At 40.8% G+C, this 18,717-nt stretch overlaps 1 long non-coding RNA gene across 1 annotated transcript; it reads right to left on the bottom strand.

Annotated features, from left to right (window-relative positions):
- Positions 1-7,814: 7,814 nt before the first annotated feature.
- On the bottom strand, positions 7,815-18,482 carry LOC115586396 (uncharacterized). Its single transcript, XR_003984877.1, has 2 exons — positions 18,114-18,482; positions 7,815-8,118 (listed from the first exon to the last, which is right to left on the bottom strand). It is a non-coding gene; the product is annotated as an uncharacterized LOC115586396 (long non-coding RNA).
- Between the last annotated feature and the right edge of the window lie 235 nt (positions 18,483-18,717).

Here is an 18,717-nt window from a genome sequence, read left to right as displayed (position 1 = left end):
TAGCAAAGGTGTCTGTGGTTGCCTGTATTCATGTATGTGTGACCGTGGCATAACTGAGTAATCCATTAGAGTACTCAGATTACGTTTTTGTTTTCAAGAGTGACATAACGCTTTAGTCCAGCAATTGGAGAAATCTGCTGTTTGTTTTTTATATAAGTAATGGAAAAACTGCTGTATTTGTCTTTTGTCGCCACAAAAATAAAATCGCTGAAGCATTTTCACTACTTATGTTTCTCTCCTGGTGGCTACGTGCCAGTGGAAGGTAAGTCTACAGTTGTGTCAGTGCACATGTGTAGCTAGCTAATTCACTGTAGCGAGATTGGCAAAGAGGACAGCTTTGTGGAAATATTCCCATGTTTTTAATTTTTGGTCAAAAAGGACAAGAACAACATCCCGGTGAAATACACATGCCTGGAGGATAATTGCAAGTTGTATTGTTTTCATTGAAACAGCTGTGACTAATACTGTTTGCCTGTGCCAAGTTCACTGTCAGATTGTTGGCAAAAAAAGAGAGCAGTGTTAGCTTATTATTAGGCTGTGGAGTTATCGATTGTGGGCTGAATAGAAGGCTACAAATGCCGGTAGACTCAGTTTATTCAAGGATACATGTGTAGTTGGACTCACGCCCTCTGGACAATATAACTGACATGCGCAATGAGTGACAAATTGATTTTACTGTAAACTTTGGTAACTCTTAAGTACTCTAACACATGACTTTTCTTAGATAACGCAGTATCGTAGCAACTTGTTTTTTAATGGCAGTAGTCTTGTAACATAATGAGTTACTTTTAAAAGTAACTTTACCCAACACTGGCCTGTACTCATTGGAAAAACAAAAAAGGGCACCCGTTGCAAAAGGTAGGGAACAAGTAAAAAGAGAGTCATATTGCGCTGAGCCACCATAGGGGGAGCTTTTTCATGTCTAATCTACCACAGGAGGATCCAAGAGGGTACTTTTGCTGTGGTTTTGTTTCTTGTTTTTGAACATAGGGGAACCTGGGAGGGCATCTGGTGATGATTTATTGACTGATATCAAATACATGCATCATATAAACACACTTTTGATATGGATCAATTTGTTTTTATTTAAGAAATGTGACAACGATTTTACAAATAAACTTGTCAGTTCTCTTTGGCTTACCAACTAGTAAATAGAAACTTTACTTCGTAATTATCTCAATCTGATTTGCAAAGAGGTATGAGTATTTATGCAGGTATTTACATCCTCCCCAGGTGAGTAAAAACCTGGTCACAAGGTCACAAGGACTGCAGTGTACAGGAAACTAAAAACTGAAAATAAAGGGCGAAATTCAATATTATCATTTTCCTGCCATTCAGACACTCAGAGAGAAACATTAATGTCAAATGTTATAGGCACCTATTGTAGGAGAAGGGAGAATATTCAGTAGCTTTTATCAGAATCAATGGGTTGCCATTTTTAGACCTCTCATCCAGTCTTTCATACATTCATGAGTTTTGAGTTTTTAAAACCAGGATAGCTTTCCATGCCATTACAATTTAAAAAAAAAAACAAGACATAAAAAACATTAGAACTTATTTACCTTTTAATCATTGATTTTCAGTGTCGTGTAACATTAAAATTAGCAGAAAGTAAAAAACTGACTATGTGAGAACGTGTGTGTTTATGATGACGTTTTCAAATAACAACAAAGTATCAGACAATAGTCTCAGCTATTATAGCTTTACAACAAAGAAATGACAATTCTGACCTTTCACAGCAGTCTTCATGTTGGTTGGAGACACAACAGGTGAATTCTTGCTCACTGACATTTCTACGAGTCTGTCTCCACTTTATCTCGTGTTTCTTGTCCTGTCAGGGGAAGCTGAGAGTAAAAGGGAACTCCTGTTTCTGTTCTGATTCTTCCCACTGACATACTATTGAAGGCACACGTAGTAAATTGTTCTAAGAAAGGTAACATTTTTAAAGCAAACAGACACAATTTCATGTTATTACTACCTGGTGTCATTATGGGCACCATGTTAATTTATTCAAGTACTATGGTTACTATAGTTTAATTTAATTTGGCCTTGCAAGAGTTAAAATATCCCAGCTCTGAAATCAGCGAGGCAAAGCCACACCCCATGATGTATTAACATGATCCAAGAAGCAGAAGTTCAAGAGTGAGCACTGCTGATTGGTTCAAAAACCTTGAAGCCTTGCCCCTCGGGTGAAAGAAGTCACGCCCAACATTGAATTTGTAAGTAGTCATGAATGAAATGTAAAAGTATTTAACTGTTGGTGATGTGCCAAAAATATTCCTTCACTTACACAAGACTCTTCACAAATATTACTCAAATGACACATCTGTTTCACACAAGTAATTCTTTAAATTCTTTGAAGTTATTTTAAAAACACATAACTCATTTGAAACTTTAAATATAAAACGTAGAAGCATTGTCACTGTCAAGTGAGTTGAATCATAAGAATACTGTGCTGTTTAACATTATATATAAGCTTCATACTCAAATGATGTTCTAAAACACACTGATACATATATTCATATACACATTTAAACACATGTGCGTGCACACACACACACACACACACACACACACACAGTCCTCACTAGGACATCTCTGAGCTCTCAGGGTTGCACCAGTGGAGACTGTGAGGGCTGCAGCAGCAGAGTGTGCCAGTGTCTGAACTGGAATCAGGTTTCCCTGGCAGCCTGAGGGCTTTGGGGCAGAGGGAGGTTACTGAGGGTGGACATGGAGGCCCTCATGCCTGCACTGTGTTAGAGGCACCTGTTGCAAATGCATTCCCCTTTGTAACTCAATCACATGTCAGACAAGGAAAAGAAAACTGTTATTACAGAGAACCACTTCATTTAAATCAGTGTCATGCAATTTTCAATTAAGTCAAAGGAAAACCCAGCTGGCTCATAAGTCACAGAGGCTGTCTCCTCTGCTATCCCTGCTGCTGGAACAGATTCACGTGAGACAAATGTCTGAAAGCATCAGGAGCATGCAGACATATTAGATGCTTCGAATCTGGTGCAGCATAAGTTACATACAGATGATTCGGTGACCCTGAAAGAGGGTCTTGACTCGGTCACTGTCACAGTGAGTTAACTATAGACTGCATGACTATCAAGTTGACAAATAGTCAAAGTTGTTAAAATACAGCCAATGTATGACCTCCAAAACTTTCTCACATACCTTCATTACCTCCATACAAATCAGTCTACAACCAGTTTTCTAGCACTTGTCTCTTTGCGTAGGAACACTATGGCATAAGACTGGTACACACAGGTGATCCGTTAAAGTCACAAAGAAATTAGAATTTCAGATCATCTTGACATCGTGAGCGCACAATATGTACAACATTTTCCATCACCAGGGTTCTTCAAAACTAATGAAAGCAAAAGATGTAGTTTGACAATGTCATGAAATAGTGTGGGATCACGGAAGTGTCTATCCGAAGTGACTCAGGCAGAAATTGGATTCACAGACAACTATTCTAGTTTAATGTTATTCATGTTCGCCGACTTTGTTCATCACTCACTGTTGTATCATCTGGTGTTTACCTGGAAGCTATACCGACAGGCATTAAATGAAAAGCACCATTACCTTGAACAGAATTATGCATTATTCTGGGTTTAAACATTGATATAATCATTTGGCATAATACAAGTACACAAATCAGCAACATTTAGTCTTTTTGAGATATTCTAATGTGGAAATGTCACTTATTACATCCCCAATATGATGAATCCTTTGTAAGCAGGTATTTGAATCCAAAAAATCCAAAAATCCAAAAAGTGGAAGTTTGATATGAACTAAACGTAAACAAACACTTTGTAAATTTGGAGGCATTTACTGTTGCAAAAGTTAAAAGATGTGCATAGTCTGAGCAAAGGGGCTGGAAGTAGGGGGTCCCCGCACACACACTTTACGCCCATGGCCCACATTTGAATATATTATCCTGGAGACACTTATTGTAGATTACCATACAGGCAGTTTAGAGTAATTTTCCAGGTGTTTATGTCTGTCTGTCTCTGGAAAGATTGCAACCATGAAAAATGCCGTCATGAAGCTTTCCAGGCGTGTAGCTAAGATCAAAATTAAGGTTAGTTTTAAAATGGATGTAGCCTGATCCATGAGTACTGTGTTTTCATGTTATAAGTGGATGAGTGAAATCACTCGACATGTATATGCCATAAATGTTTCATAACATTCTGTTACATATTCATGCTGTTTATTGGTACAGTATATTTATGTACAAACAGTATAATTTACTCTGACAAAAACTGAGGTCTTTTATATGTGTTCATCAGTTAAAAAGAAAAAAAAAAGGGTAAAAAGTTAGATACTTGAAGCTGTTTACAGTTTTATTTTTTTCAAGTATCGTACAGTTGTTGGATGTGCTCTCTATACTCTGTGGTTGAGAAATACTGATCGGCTTGTTACAGCTTGTTGCCCTGATTGACAATGCCAATAGAGTCTGTTCAACACAAAGAAAGCTCATTGGCAGGAGTTGGAGAACACATTTCACAAAATATGTGTATCTGAATCTGAATAAAACATAAGTGGAGTAATAAAAACTGGTGCACTTTTCAAGATTTACAACAGGTGAGACAACTCAACATCTAGTTTAGTTTCTGCCCAACCTTCCACCACAAATATTTGGCTTCAATGTCTTGCTGCTGCCAAAGACATAAACATTTGAAAAAAGAACCGATTTCAATTTTATTATGTAGTGATATCTCATGCCTCCCTAATTAATTTATTTGAACTATTATGATGATGGTGATGTTGTTTTGTGCTGCAAATCATCATATCTGCTCTTCAGACAGACTGTGCTCTTCCTCTGATGCGGCTTGAAGTAGTAGGTAGTAGGTAAATCAGCTTAAATGATGTGTATGAAACTACAAAAACACAGGAATGGAAAGATGGACACCATTTAATTCCTGACACTGTGGAGTAATGCAGACCAAGCTGTTATCAGACCAACTTGATGTCTTTTATGTGATTTCTGTCGTGCATTTGAATTTCCCCGTCACATACTTAACACAGAACCGTCAAGCCAACCATTGCTTAAAAATAGGATTGAGGCAATCTTTCTGAAATGTTGCTGTGGCAGCTCAGTATGAATGTACAATCTTTTGTACCACATGATGGCCATGTGCTCCAGTGTTACAGTGCAATGAAAACCACTATGGCTTATACATAGAACAATTTGTGGTTCTACAAAGAACTTGTTGGTTTTAATGGTTTTAAATTGGACAATTACTAGCTATATGGATTCACAATTGGTTCCTGTAGCAGCAAAGAGCCAAATTTTCAAGAGGTTCTTGAGACTCTAATGATTCTTTAAAGCTCCATTTAAGGAACCTTTGAAGATTCATCATTTTTAAAAGTGCAATTTAAAAAGCCACCAAAACCATCTGGCTCATTTTCAAATTGAGAAATCAAAGTTTAGGCATTTGAACTTTTCATCTTGCAGTCGTATTCGAGCCCTACTCTGCTAATGTGTGCTGCATGTGTGAAAGTGTGTAAGGAAAGACTTCTTCAAAGAGTAAGAGGTAACTGAGTACGCGGATCTAAAACAGGGCACAGCTGTTCACACAGGCCTGTCCCCTGGCCTGCCCCTCTCCCTGTGAAGGTCCAGGCCCATGCACCCCTGGAGACCCCTGGGTAATAATGCAGTGGTCACGCCAGCCCAACTCCCAACTGACGCTTCAGACATATTGGGCGGGCAACTGACATTAAACACGGCAGAGAGATCGAGTATAAAACTGTTGCTCTTACAAGGCCAGAAGAAAAACATTATAAACAATTAAGTGTTTTTTTAATTTCCTGTGTAAAACATACTAAGTCATAGTATAGGTCAGACTCAATAAACCAAAATTAGACAACATCAACATCTTTACCAAACTAGCTCTGTGTAGCAGTTGGTTATTAGAGCTTAAACTCATTAGTACAGGGACTTCATGTCATGTGACTAAGCATCCAAATCAGGCTTCTAATCCCAAATAAACCTGTTAATTGAAACACAGCATACCATTTTAATGCCGAATGTGTCATTGGGAATAGAGGTGAAGCTGCAGTCACAGTAGAGATGCTAGTGTCAAACAGTCGACAGTGCCATTAAAAGCATTTACCTGTGATGGAAGCTGCATCTCAAGCCGCACAGAGTATCTGTTTAATTTAATTAATTAGGGGGAACTGGTTTGGAAGAGAACATGCTCAGTCCCAGAGCAAATTTGTGGTGATGAAATATGGGCCTAATTAATTTGTCGTTTATTTGAAGGTGATCTCAGCTCTCTGGCTCCCTAATTGATCAACTGTGTTAATGTGCTCTCTGGAGACTACAGTGACGTTAGACTTTCTAATTTGCCGGTCAATGTTAACAACAGAATCCTTAAGGATACAGCTTGATGTGGCATGTAATTGATATAAATAAAATGGTTGCTAAGAACACCGATGCCCAGTTTTTGTTACTATTTCAAATGTCTCTGTAAAGGTGAATTTGTGTGAGAAGTGTTTCCCACACACAGACTTTACTTGGGCAGACTGCCCAAGTATATAAACAAAGTAATAGTATAAAATATATTTGGTGACCCATTTTAGCTTTTAAATCATATTTTTGTTCACTCTCCAAGAGAACAACACCATCCACAATCAGTTAACTAGTAGAAAATCACAGAGAGAGATGTAAATGCTCTGATTGTGATGTGGCCTCTTATGTTGAATGTAGGTCTACTTATGCCTTTGTTTCGTACACGCTTGTAAGTCAACCTGCATGTTGTGATGTCATTCAGTACCACATTTGTTTCACGAGTTTTGATAGGATGCATAATTGACGACATGCTTCAAGCCACACGGGGGGCTCACCTGCTGTTTTAAAGACAGAATCAGTTGTGAAAAAAATCCAAAACACAAATTGTGTTTTTTGGGCAACTTCCTGAAACAGGAAGAAAGTCAAAAGAGCCGACAAATACTGAGAGAGAGAAAGAGAAAGGTGAGGCAAGCCAGTGTATGTGCATTAATGTGGACAATTAAGAAACACTATGTAGACAAACTTTGAAAACAGTCATGCAAAACATATTGTATTTTGTAGTGTCATCCACAATATCCTCAATAAACGGATGAGCAAAACGTGTGGTTGTAATCAATCCAATTTAGAGAAGGTTTTTACTGATTTCATGGTTGCATTTGTGCATGGACTAAATGGAATAAATTGTTGACTTAACTTGCAAACTGATCTGACTTTATAAACAAGTGTTTTAAAGAGAAAGCAAAGTAGACTAAATAAAATGGATCAACAGTGAGGCAAGAGTGAACCCTGACTGACTGAGCCTTGAGGATCAAGGCATTGCAAAGATTGCAACGTGGTTGAAATTGCCAAAGTGCTCAAACTATGGTTGAGTGGCAGTTCTAAGAGTTAAGAGGACTTAAGAGAGGTGTGGTTTGGGGAAAGTTAGCTTTTTAGATCCATTATGTATGTAGAAATCATATTTAAGCCCGCAACCTAACTACTTGAAGATCATAAGCTTTATATTCACATCATTGTTTTGCCTGTTTATTGCAGAACAAGGCTGCATTTCTCCACCAGACATGAAAGAGTCTGATTCTTTGCGCATATAATCATACAAGTTACATAATCATTTCTTTGCACAAAAAAACAGGTATAAAACATTTGCATACAATGAGCACACGCCAATAAGAGTTCTGTAAATATTACACAGCTTTTCAATTGTCTGTTTTTTTTTTACTACAATGATTCAGTGTTATGTTTTTGTACCATGAAACTGGAGGGACAGAAAATGGAACAGCCGAGGGGAAAGAAGCATGGTTAAATCTTTAATTGGAGGCAATTTGATTCATTTAGCTGTGTTGGAGACAAGGAGTCCGGGGAGACAGAGCTTGAGGCAGTGTTTTTGTCATCTTCTTTTTGTATCAGTCAGGGTAATTCATGTCCCCAGGGGCCGGCTGTCAGTAGCAAGGCTCCATGAACACATTCCTTCTGATCCAGACCATTATCGGCCCATTCAGCAGCACTGGAGCCTGCTTACGTGGGCCTCTCTCCGGGCTGACCTCCTGGGCCCTCGCCTGGGCCTGACTCAACACTCCCACTAATCCACACCTCAAAGACTACAAACACAAACTTAGATTAAAGTCTGGGGATGGAGTCACAACCAGCCACATGAGCATCAGCACACGATCCCACCCATAGTCTGCAGTCCACACAAACACACACACACACAAATGCACTATGAATTAATCAAAATAATACCCTCTGCTGTTAACAAAAAAGATGAATTGCAATGAAAGGGACAGTTTCCCCCAGAATCCAAAACATATTTTTCCTCTTACCTGTAGTGCTATTAATCCGTCTAGTTTTGGTGTCAGTTGCCGAGTTTTTGAGACATCGGCCATAGAGATGTCTGTCGTCTCTTGAATATGGCATTTGACCAAAAGTGCCAAATAAAATACATCTGAAAAACAGCAATGTCTTTTTCCATGCCCTGTTTGCGCAAGATAATCCACAGATCTTGTTGTGAGTTGCTTCAAATAGGAACCATTTTGCTTTCGTATCAGCACACAGAGGGTTGTGTGCATCTATTCATGTACAGGGCTAACTATGGTAACTAATCTAACTAACATTAACTAAGCTAGCTAGGTTTACCGCTAAAGTGAGGAGAACGATATTAATGTTTACATCCTGCACTGTCACAAGCAGGAGCTTTTTGTCCATGAGGTTTTCGCACATGTTTTTTGGGCACAAGCTGAATGCCATTTGAGAGAAGATGGCGGAAACTCAGCAACTCCCACCAAAACAATCCAGATGGATAAACAGCGCTACAGGTGTGAGGAAAAACGTGTGTTTTTAATTTTGGGGTGAACTGTCCCTTAAAGGCTATTTTTCTTTGTAATCATGGATAGTCCTTATGTTTTCACAGAAAAGATTTGGAAACATGATGAATATAAAACCAACACATTCACATTCCTGTTGCATCAGCATTTTTTCATGCGGTGATGGAGACAGACAGCATTTGAGACACTTATAGCACATTTAATTGCATTGTCTCTGTTGTGTGATTTCATCTTAATCACTGTTACATTCCCCTTGGCTGCAAATTAGAGGCGTGTCTAAGAGCAAAGGTAGCCCTGTGGTGGGAGTCACACCCTGTCTCAACCCAATACAACCCCCACTCTTCTTATTATTGTTTTGGAACAACTCCATTTGGTTGGATACTTTTATGTCAATATGCAACATAATCACGGGCTGTCATATCCAAGTGGTGCCACAGGTTTTTTTGTGTGGGTGCCATCTTGCCCCAGGGGGACAAACTATACACCAGGGGACTTTCCTGTTGCAATCTGCCTCTATCAAGCCCGCACTTAACAGCACGCTCATTCAAATGTATTAAACCTTAGCTGATGCTGTGTATTTTTAATATACTGCTGTAATTTGCCTTTAGTAAAGAGAAGCTGACTGTAATTATGAAATTATAACTACCACAGAATTATAATTGGCTGCATATTTGCACTCAGTTCATTGGATCTGTCTCAATGTAACTAATGCATTCATAAATTCTGTGTTGGATTGCCTGTGGCGCTCCATGCAAGCAGAGTAAAAATGAAGATACTGTTCAAGAAGAGGAGCACTTGAGCCAAAACCAACTGGCAGTAAGCAGTTTTTTACACCTCAGGAAGATATCACACACCCACATTGGCATATCTGTTTTTACTGCTCTGTATCAACAGTGGCAGTATACTGCATGGAGTCAGAGGGGGGCTGAGGCAACACTACAGAGAGCACGGGCACTTAGTGTGAACCACTGCACTTTTTAATGTTTCCCGAATGCTAGTAAATCTAACCCCCCTAAAATCCACAGTGAAACCTTATGCCAAGTATGACATCACCTCTTCACAGACACATTTTATGATTTTTCAACTTCATTTACAGAGACCAGGGCTGGGCAGGCCACAGAGTCCAGTTTAAAACTCAGTCGCCACACTGAACATCAGAGACTAGTTTTGCGAGTTGAGTCATTTACTCCAGATCGGACTGGCAAACTCAGGGAACCAAACAGAAGAGTTGAGAAAGATCAGTTGCTATTTTCTCATCATAGCCTTTTTTGCAAACATGTAAAACATCTGCTGGAGTTTCAGTTAGTTCAGTTGTGGTGGGTTTACTACTTTTCCTACTTGCCCAGCGTCAGACAAAGTCATGTGTGTCTTTTTATGAGTGTACAGTTTGAAGGTTATTCTGACATAATCAGTAAATGTTGGTCTTGCTTACGGATGTCTATCAGACCAAGTAGCAGAATTAGAAATGGAAAACATATTTTCTACAATGCTTAAGCAGACAAAAAATTCTTAAAGCTGTATTTTAGTTTGCAATTATATTTCTACACAACATATTTATATTTATCCACTGTGGCTGTAGATGCTTGTAAATGGGATTTTATTGATTAATATGAAATTGTTTACTCTAGGTCAAGACCCATCCTCCATACAATTGTTGTGGAAAAATCCACTGAGTAGTTTTTGTGTAATTCTGCTGACAAATAAACAAACAAGCAAACAAACGGACATAAGAAAAAATGTACCGTCCTTGGCAGATGCAAAAACTGAGCAAAGCTCACAATACTTGAACATACCTTGTGACTACATGCAGAGCTATAAAAAATACAGCTAAGCTATTAAGATATGGCTACTGGAATGTGTGAAGCTAAAGGCATGAAAGTGGCTTATATTGTGTTGTGTTTGTGGCTGTTTTGATCTTTATCAAATATGATAGTTTATTTGACATTGTGGTAACTTAGTGGTTAAGATGCTTACCATAGTTTCCATGCTGGAGACCATTGTAACACTGTTCATTTCCTATCATCTCTCTACTGTCCACAAAATATATAATTCTTCTACACAGGCAGCAAAATTAAAATGTTCTCCGATTGTCTTTTTGAAGGCCATTATACATCTCCGAACTTGAAAAATAAACAGAATTTTCTCTTAAATGATGCATTTTGTGGGGTATTTCCTGTTATGTCAGGACCATGGATAATAGTGTTTTTATTGTGCTCTGTGAGTCCCCCCTCCATTTCCCTGTTCAAGGATGCTCATTAGAAGACCAACCAGCTAATCTGCCGTTGGGGTCCTGATAACTGCCTTGCTTGGCGTCACTCTCGTAAATTGCCGTGACTCCCTGTTAAAAGCCGGCAGTTGATAGCAGTATCAGGAGACAGGCTGCGTTGGGGAGACAGTGTGTCCGGCTCCAAATGACCTCCCAAAATAGACAAGTGCCTCAAGACCAGGGGCCACAAGCACCTCTAGCCGAAGCAAAAGAGCTCAGACAAGGCCAGGAAGAACATGTCATCAGAGTCATTGCTGTTAATGGCATGCAGATATTCAAGGGAGGCAGCAGACACTGACTGACCCCAACCCTAAGAATTTAGTTCTCCCACTGAGCAAAGCCTCGCCACACCACAGACAGGTCAGACATGGAGCCGCCTATACAGAGTGGGAGCCACTCACTACCACAGAGCTGATAATGATTATGGCCAATTCGCTATCACTGACAGTGTAAGGCCTGCGCTGTCTCTCTGGCTGCGGTAAGAGGACAAACACGCTATGTAGCTCCCAGAACTGACTGGCGGCCTAAGATACAGAGAACTTCTGCAGCCTTCTTCAGACAGATTAATATGTACGCTCTATCATCCACGTGTAGCTCAAATAGCTTGGTAAGCTTTATCAGCAGAAGAGAGCAGCCATGTCCAAACGAACATGCTATTTTCATAATGAAGCTTGTACTGTCTTTACACCAAGAAATGCTGTGATTTAATCCCTGCTAGTGCAACAGGGTCAGCTCTGTGACCCTATGTTTCCCCAATGATGATTTAGAGGGCACGCTTTCCTCTCTGCAATACCCTTGCTTAGGTCCTCCCCGAAGAATCGCTTACAAGAGTCACTTTTTTTGCGCCTACACAGGAGGGCTAATTACCGTTCTACAGCCGGACCTCATGAAGTAAATCAATAAGAGAGGAGAACAGGAGGCATTGCATCATAGACTGAAAACAAGGCAGCTCCAGTGTATCTTAGCTGGACCTGTGCAGGCCTCAAAGTGAGGCAGATTGAGAGGAAGTGAGCGAATGATCCCTCTGAGTCCGTTAAGCCTGAGAAGGAACACATTGTAGAGAACCCCAACAGTAAGTTTGAACATTCTTGAAGTACCTGCAGCGTAGTGACACATTACAATGAGTGAAATTCAATGTTCCATGTAAATTACTAAGTCAGCAGGTCCACCAAGATTATACTAGGGCCTGATTCCAAAAAACATAGCAAACACTGTAAAACTTATGGAATTAATTTGTGTTAATGAATCCTCGACTGAGAGGGAGGGAGAAGATACCTAAACTCAAAGTCTTATCTGATGTACAGCAGCCACACACTAGCTAGCAGCTTTTTCTATCAAAATTTCATTTTTTGAATATCACGGTCATTGGCAACACACTAGTTACTATTCTCTCGGGCTTGGTCGGCTTTGGACAGAAAAATGGGGCATAAGTCACAATTCACATTTAGTTATGTTCTAGCCTGTAAGATGGTGAAATAACCACACAACATAAAGACTGATTTTAATCCTGATTAGACCATTGCATCTGATTGTTTAAGACTGGAGAGCCTGTGCTGGACAAAACAGAGCAGGTTTGCCTACAAAGCATCAGATCTATTGGAACTAACATGATCATGTCAAAACTTTTTGATTTTCCTGATCCTGCAGTTGCCTGGTTAGGCGCATATCTGTACAAAAGTGACTGCCGTCTGTAATTCATGATCTATTCACTGTCAAAGCTTCTGAAGCTCATGTTATACAATGTTCTTATAATGAAGTAGTTTCCTTGTGTCCCTGCAGCAGCAGCTTTGTCCTGATCAGCAAGCTGTCATTACAATCTTGTCATTACCGGTGCTTTGGGAGATGAATCTCCACGTGTGTATTCCCCTGACACTGCCAACGAATTAAAATCAATTGGTTTGTCTCTTGTCTTTATAGCCCTCTGCAGCCTGTGAAAAATGTATCTTCTTAAGAGGTAACACAGTATTCATGTGGGGCATAGGTCCAGAGCATGAATAATGGAGCTCCAGTCTATATGTTAATGCTGCATAACACAACACTAATACTGGCTGCATTAAGTTAGCCATGATACCAGGATGATATCATGTTTGCTGAAAGGAGAGCCAGTCGATGAAAAACGGATGATAGCACAAAATACCATCTTCATAATGCTACACGGCTCAGACATAGCTGTGTGCTCGGGGAAAGGAGCAGTGGTCATTAGGACCCTTAAAGGGTAACGACTCCTAACTCTGATTTACTTGATCCCATATCTTGGAGGAAACTGTGGATCGCCTGCCAGTCTGGCGCTCACAGACTCCCTGTGTGACCTCAGCTAGTAAGTCTGCTCAGTGCTCACAATAGGTGGCCCACTGTGGCCCATGTCTCTGGTGCTTCAGTAGATGTGGGCCTAGAGAAGGGAAGGAAATCCTGGTAGAGAGCGCAACCGGAAAGAGTGTCGCCTTTTCAGTTTGCAGGTCTATCCTTAGAGGTCAAACAGAGCTTTTTTTCCCCAGGGGCCTCCACACTTGTTTTTTGCCCTCCCCCTCCTCCTCAAAGACATTCCTCTGTCTAAACCCTGTCTCTAAAACAGTTCAGATCCATCAACATCTCAATACTCAATACTTTCACTTAGTTATTCAAACTCATCACACAGCTAGGGCAGGCACCATAGCCAAGGTTGATGCCAAAAGTGAGACAAACATGAAGTAGGAAACAGTGTTATTATGAGCTCTCTGACGATAGATCTTTCCCCGGGAGGATGTCCTTTCGAGAGAAGCATGAAAATACATTTGTTATGGTGAAAATATATGATCCCAATCATAGCCAGACACACTCATGTTTGGTGGAAGTCAAACATGAAGAGCCAAGCTGTGTAACCAGAGCAGAGCCCCTGGAAAGATCTTTCAAGACCAAGGGGAAAAAAGGGTACAGGAAAATGACTGATCAGCAGGATATTCAACAGGGACAAACAGTGTAACACACTTTCGAGGACTAGCTGTAACAAAGCTGCTCATTGCAATGTTCACCTTGAGGCCAACACTGGAGCCACAAACCAAGGGTTTTCCCAATGTGTCACCCACTCGAGGGGTATTAGTGTTTGTGTTACAGTGTCTCTCTGTCCTATAAACAATGTGTCTCTTGTGGCAGTGAATCAGACACGGCCTGTCGGCTAGCCTCGCCGGCATCAGGCCTGCTTGCCAGAGATTGGTCGGGGGACTGCTGCAGAACCATGCCATTTGTCATGCTGTATATTTACAGGCTGTGTCAGCACAGGGCGGGTGGAGCGAGACGTCTCCGCTCTGCGCCTGACTCCATGGACGCCAGGCCCAGAACCTCCCCTCATTCATCTGTTTACTTTCTAAATAGGCCTCTGTTTGGACTTACATCAGTGGGGAGAGAATATCTAAGAAAACGAGGAAGGAAATCTGTGGAAAACAAAGGAAAGGGAAAGAAACTCTCTGTGATAGAGACTGCCCCTCGCTGTTCCTGATTACGGCAGAGTTGCATAGTGCTTGGCGCCATCAAAATCGGCCATCCAGGCAGCTGGGCAGGCCAGACGGGAGAGGAAGACTGGTAGTGACGCTTGCAAATACCAAGCAGGGGACTGTTAGGGAGCTCTTTCAGTGTTTATGTATTTTAGATGGCTGTTTTTGATTTTGTCAGGCAGGAGAAGAAAGATAGACGCCTTCCACAGTTACCACACTTGTTTTGTGCGCAAATTATGCAATATAATCTGTTTTGATGTACTACATACTGAATGTTTTTTCATCAGCACATGTTTACATAATGTATACAATGTACCTTTACTTTTTGGAATCACAATCACACAAGCCTTACATCTCTGATTGTATCCAGAAAACAACTTCAGCAACTACCTGCTCGATGGTTTTTCAAGGCACCAGTCATGAAATGTTCCACTGAGTACAGCTTTTACATCTTAACCTGGGATTTCATCATACTGTCATGCATGTCAATCCCAGCTTCATTTATTCAAGTTATTGTGTTCACTAAACATGAATCAAATTTTTGTGGCCGTGATAACATACAGAGTCAATGCAGGTCTGTTTGGACAAGCTGAACATATTCAACATAAGATAAAAATGTATGTGCATTGTGGGTCTTTGCAGAGTGCTGCATGGTGAGGAGCAGGTAGAGCGGGCAGAATGGAGGAGTAAAGCTGCTGCTCAGGTGCTCAGCTCTGGAGGAGAAAGAGAGTTCTGGAAGAATAAACACCTGCAGTCATATCAGATCCTGCTCTTATCTGGAGCAGTTTACTGGCAGGAAAAGAGCTTAGAGTTACATCTTTTTTTTTTACTTCTGGGATTAAAAAGTGAATTTATCTTCAGCCTCATTTATCAATCTGTCTGCATCCATGGAGACAGATTGACACGGTCACTGTTGGGTGCAAAGTTCTGTAATAAGTCTCTCCTTGTCTTTGTTAACTGCTGACTGGAGGAAATGTACTTTACTTAATGAAAATAGAGAGGATAGAGGGAAAAGAAGAGACTGGAAGGAGATAAGTGGAATCTGGTGAGTGCTGAGTTTATGCTGAGGCTAAAGTGAACACCAACTGACACACTCAGTACCTGCCGTTGCTTGCTACTTGATATTCCTGCTGCTTGTGGTGAATAAACATGAATGAATTGTGCGGTCAAACTTAGGTGAGGGAGGCAATGCATTTAAATTGTATTTCAAAAGTGGAGTGATTCTGGAGAAAGACAGTTGCTTGTTGAGTTTCATTCCTAGGTTGTCAAATACAAGGGCTTTGCATTTATGGTGCATGGCATCAGAGGTCTCTTCGAATTGTTTTTAAGCTCAATAAACACAGATAATAGGGTTAGAAAACCAGAATTTCGCTGATTTGTCCAGGACATTAAAATCTACCAGAACTCATGGACTAACATTCATCTTTTTCTTATAAAAAGAGGGGGAATAATCACTCTCAATCTGAATAGCTATGTTTAAAAGTGTTGTTGTTCTACTTTCTTTTTATCTTTCATCTGCTCTATATACTGTAGCTATGCAGGTAAGCGGTTTCAGGTTCATTCACTTTCATTTTCACTGTCAAAGATAACTGTCTGATCCCTCAGGTGCATTATGCATCACAAACTGTTCATTAAAAATGAAAAAATAAAACTGTAGAAACATTGCAGTGCAACATGGTGGACTCTGTGGAAGAAGACTGCTCCCTAAGTAGGTATAAAAGGCTCATTCTAAAGTAACAAAAACTCAACAATTTTTAGTTTTAGGCAATCCCACAATAATGACAACATAATACTGAATATTATATTACTTTTGCCAGTAGACCGCCTAAATCCTACATACTGGACCTTTAATCTCATACTTAACGTCCACTTATAATATCTTACAACACAGTCTGAAAAAAGCAGCAAACTAATGCTTAGTGCTTTATTTCTTAGCACATAGCACATTTACGAACCTTCAAACTAGCTATGCTCTATGTCTCTTGTGTGTCGCCACAGCAACTCTATCTAATCTCCATTGAATAGAACAAGAACACCAAAAACAACAGGACTGGCTGGGGCTGAGGCAAGAGTGAAGAGAAAATCAGCAGTAAAGATTTGAAACAGGAAGAGTGTGGCGTCAGTACAGGCGGGAGATAAGAGCACTGCGCTCCATACACAAACACAGGGTTTCTGTGGCTGAGTGACTCCCAGCTCTCCGGGCGCCCTCACAGTAGCTGTCCTCTCCCCCTGGCTGGCTCCGGACCACAGCCCGTCACCCAGCCCTGCACACAGCAGATCCAGGGGCCTGATACAACCTCAGTGACTCCAGGGGTTTTAAGGGGATTTGTGCAATTCCAGAGGGCTGACTAGCCCCCTCAAACAGGCAACCCTGGGAAAAAAATTGAGGGGAATTGTATCCTAAGCTGCGTTTCAACCAGCCCTATTGGTTAAATGTCATTACAGTTGAACTCCAAGGTAACTAATTAACAAGAGAGCCTTCTTATTTCATATTTGAATGTTTCCCACTGTGTCCAGCTGAGACAGGTATTTTTCAAAATTAATATTATAAAAAACAAAGCCCTGTTTCTCTAATACAACCCTTGTCAAAGACTGAAACTGCCCGATACTCCTCCCAAATGTTGGTTGTCATATGGTCTATTTTTCTTGCAATGAAAAAAAAAAATCTTTGTAGCAGCAACAGGAATATAGTTTATAACTGCTGTCACAAACAGCTGCTGTATTTACATACAGAAGCAAGATCACATATTCCTTTCCTTCACCACAAAACCACTATCTGTTGCAAGCATGCTTCAAATCCTATTATCGGAAAATCCTGAGTCAAATATCCTCCCCAGTGAATCTCGCAGGGCCGTCATTCAGCAGGCCTGTGTGTGTTATGACAGAGAGGTAAAGAGAGAAAAGACAAACAGCAGAGCAGTCAGTTGAGCTTCTGCATGAGACGGATGCAGCCAAAAGTGTAATAGTACCGTCTTGTGCAACAGTCTCATTCTCATTTTGCTCTCGTTTGTGAAAAGAATTTTGCTAATTTTCTCACAGCTAGCAGACAGAGGAGAGCCTCCAACACCATCAGCAGCACAACCAAACTGCTATAGGTTACAACATGACAACGTTTTTTACCGGACAGACTGTGTGTGTCTGTGTGTATGTGTGTGTGTTTGTGTGTGCATGTGTGTGTGGATGAGATGCAAGGAAGCCTTTTGGCACGGGGTTGAAGGCTGGGAATCCTAGCCGGGTTAATAAAAGTAGCCCGTGGGGCACTGTTTTTCCAGGCGCTCTCTGTGATGTTTGAATGTGAACTCAAACAAGCCTTCATTATGTGGCCACAGCCCTGGAGCCCCTGGTGCTGGGAGAGAGGCCCTGCCACTGACAGCCATGGCCTGCTGGTGGGTGCAGACGCCTTCCCCTCTGCTACGTCTCTTTCTCTCTTTTCAATCTCCCCGCCTGTGATCCCTTTCTCCACACTGCTCTTAGCCTCTAATCCTGCATTCCCCCTCTCTTTCCTCTCTAGTGCAATCCTTCCACCTCGATCACTTTACCTCTCTCTCTGCTCAACTCTTATTCCTCCTTCGCCGCTGCCTTTCCACACATTTTTCCAATCATCCTCCATGAAGGCCCTTGTCGGACCTGGAAGCCTCTAATCCACCATCTTTGTCTGTGGGTTTAGTCTGGTATGAATGTAACTTTTTTACCATACAATGACAGCTGCCACATTTGCGTGGGTATGTGCTTCTGGAGTTACTTCGTCATGTTTGGTGGTCCACACAATGCTGAGCCTGCATGAAATAACAGCAACTGATTTTTCATAACATACACTCGTCGATCATAGTTAAGAGCAGTACATCATAATCTCAAATTGACACTTGTGAAAACAGACATTATTGCCTAAAGACAACATTATCACTGGCCTGGTGTGCTGCTGCAGATGTTGTTTCATGAGTAGCTTGGAGCTGCACACAACCCACTATCCATTTCACTTCTTTGTCAGAGTCCATGTCTGCGGGATAATGTGTACAGCAGAACAGAAGTCTCTTTAAAACTGTAACATTTCTCAAAATAAGCCACACAACAGCTGACAAAAAAACATTTAAGCTTTTTGAGAGGGAGTTAGACAGAAAGTTCAATAGATAGAATGAGAGAAGA

The sequence above is a fragment of the Sparus aurata genome, chromosome 8, assembly GCF_900880675.1.
Source record: "Sparus aurata chromosome 8, fSpaAur1.1, whole genome shotgun sequence".
Classification (NCBI taxonomy): domain Eukaryota; kingdom Metazoa; phylum Chordata; class Actinopteri; order Spariformes; family Sparidae; genus Sparus; species Sparus aurata.
The sequence above is the reverse complement of the archived record's forward strand: the minus strand, read 5'-3'. Positions and strand labels throughout refer to the sequence as shown.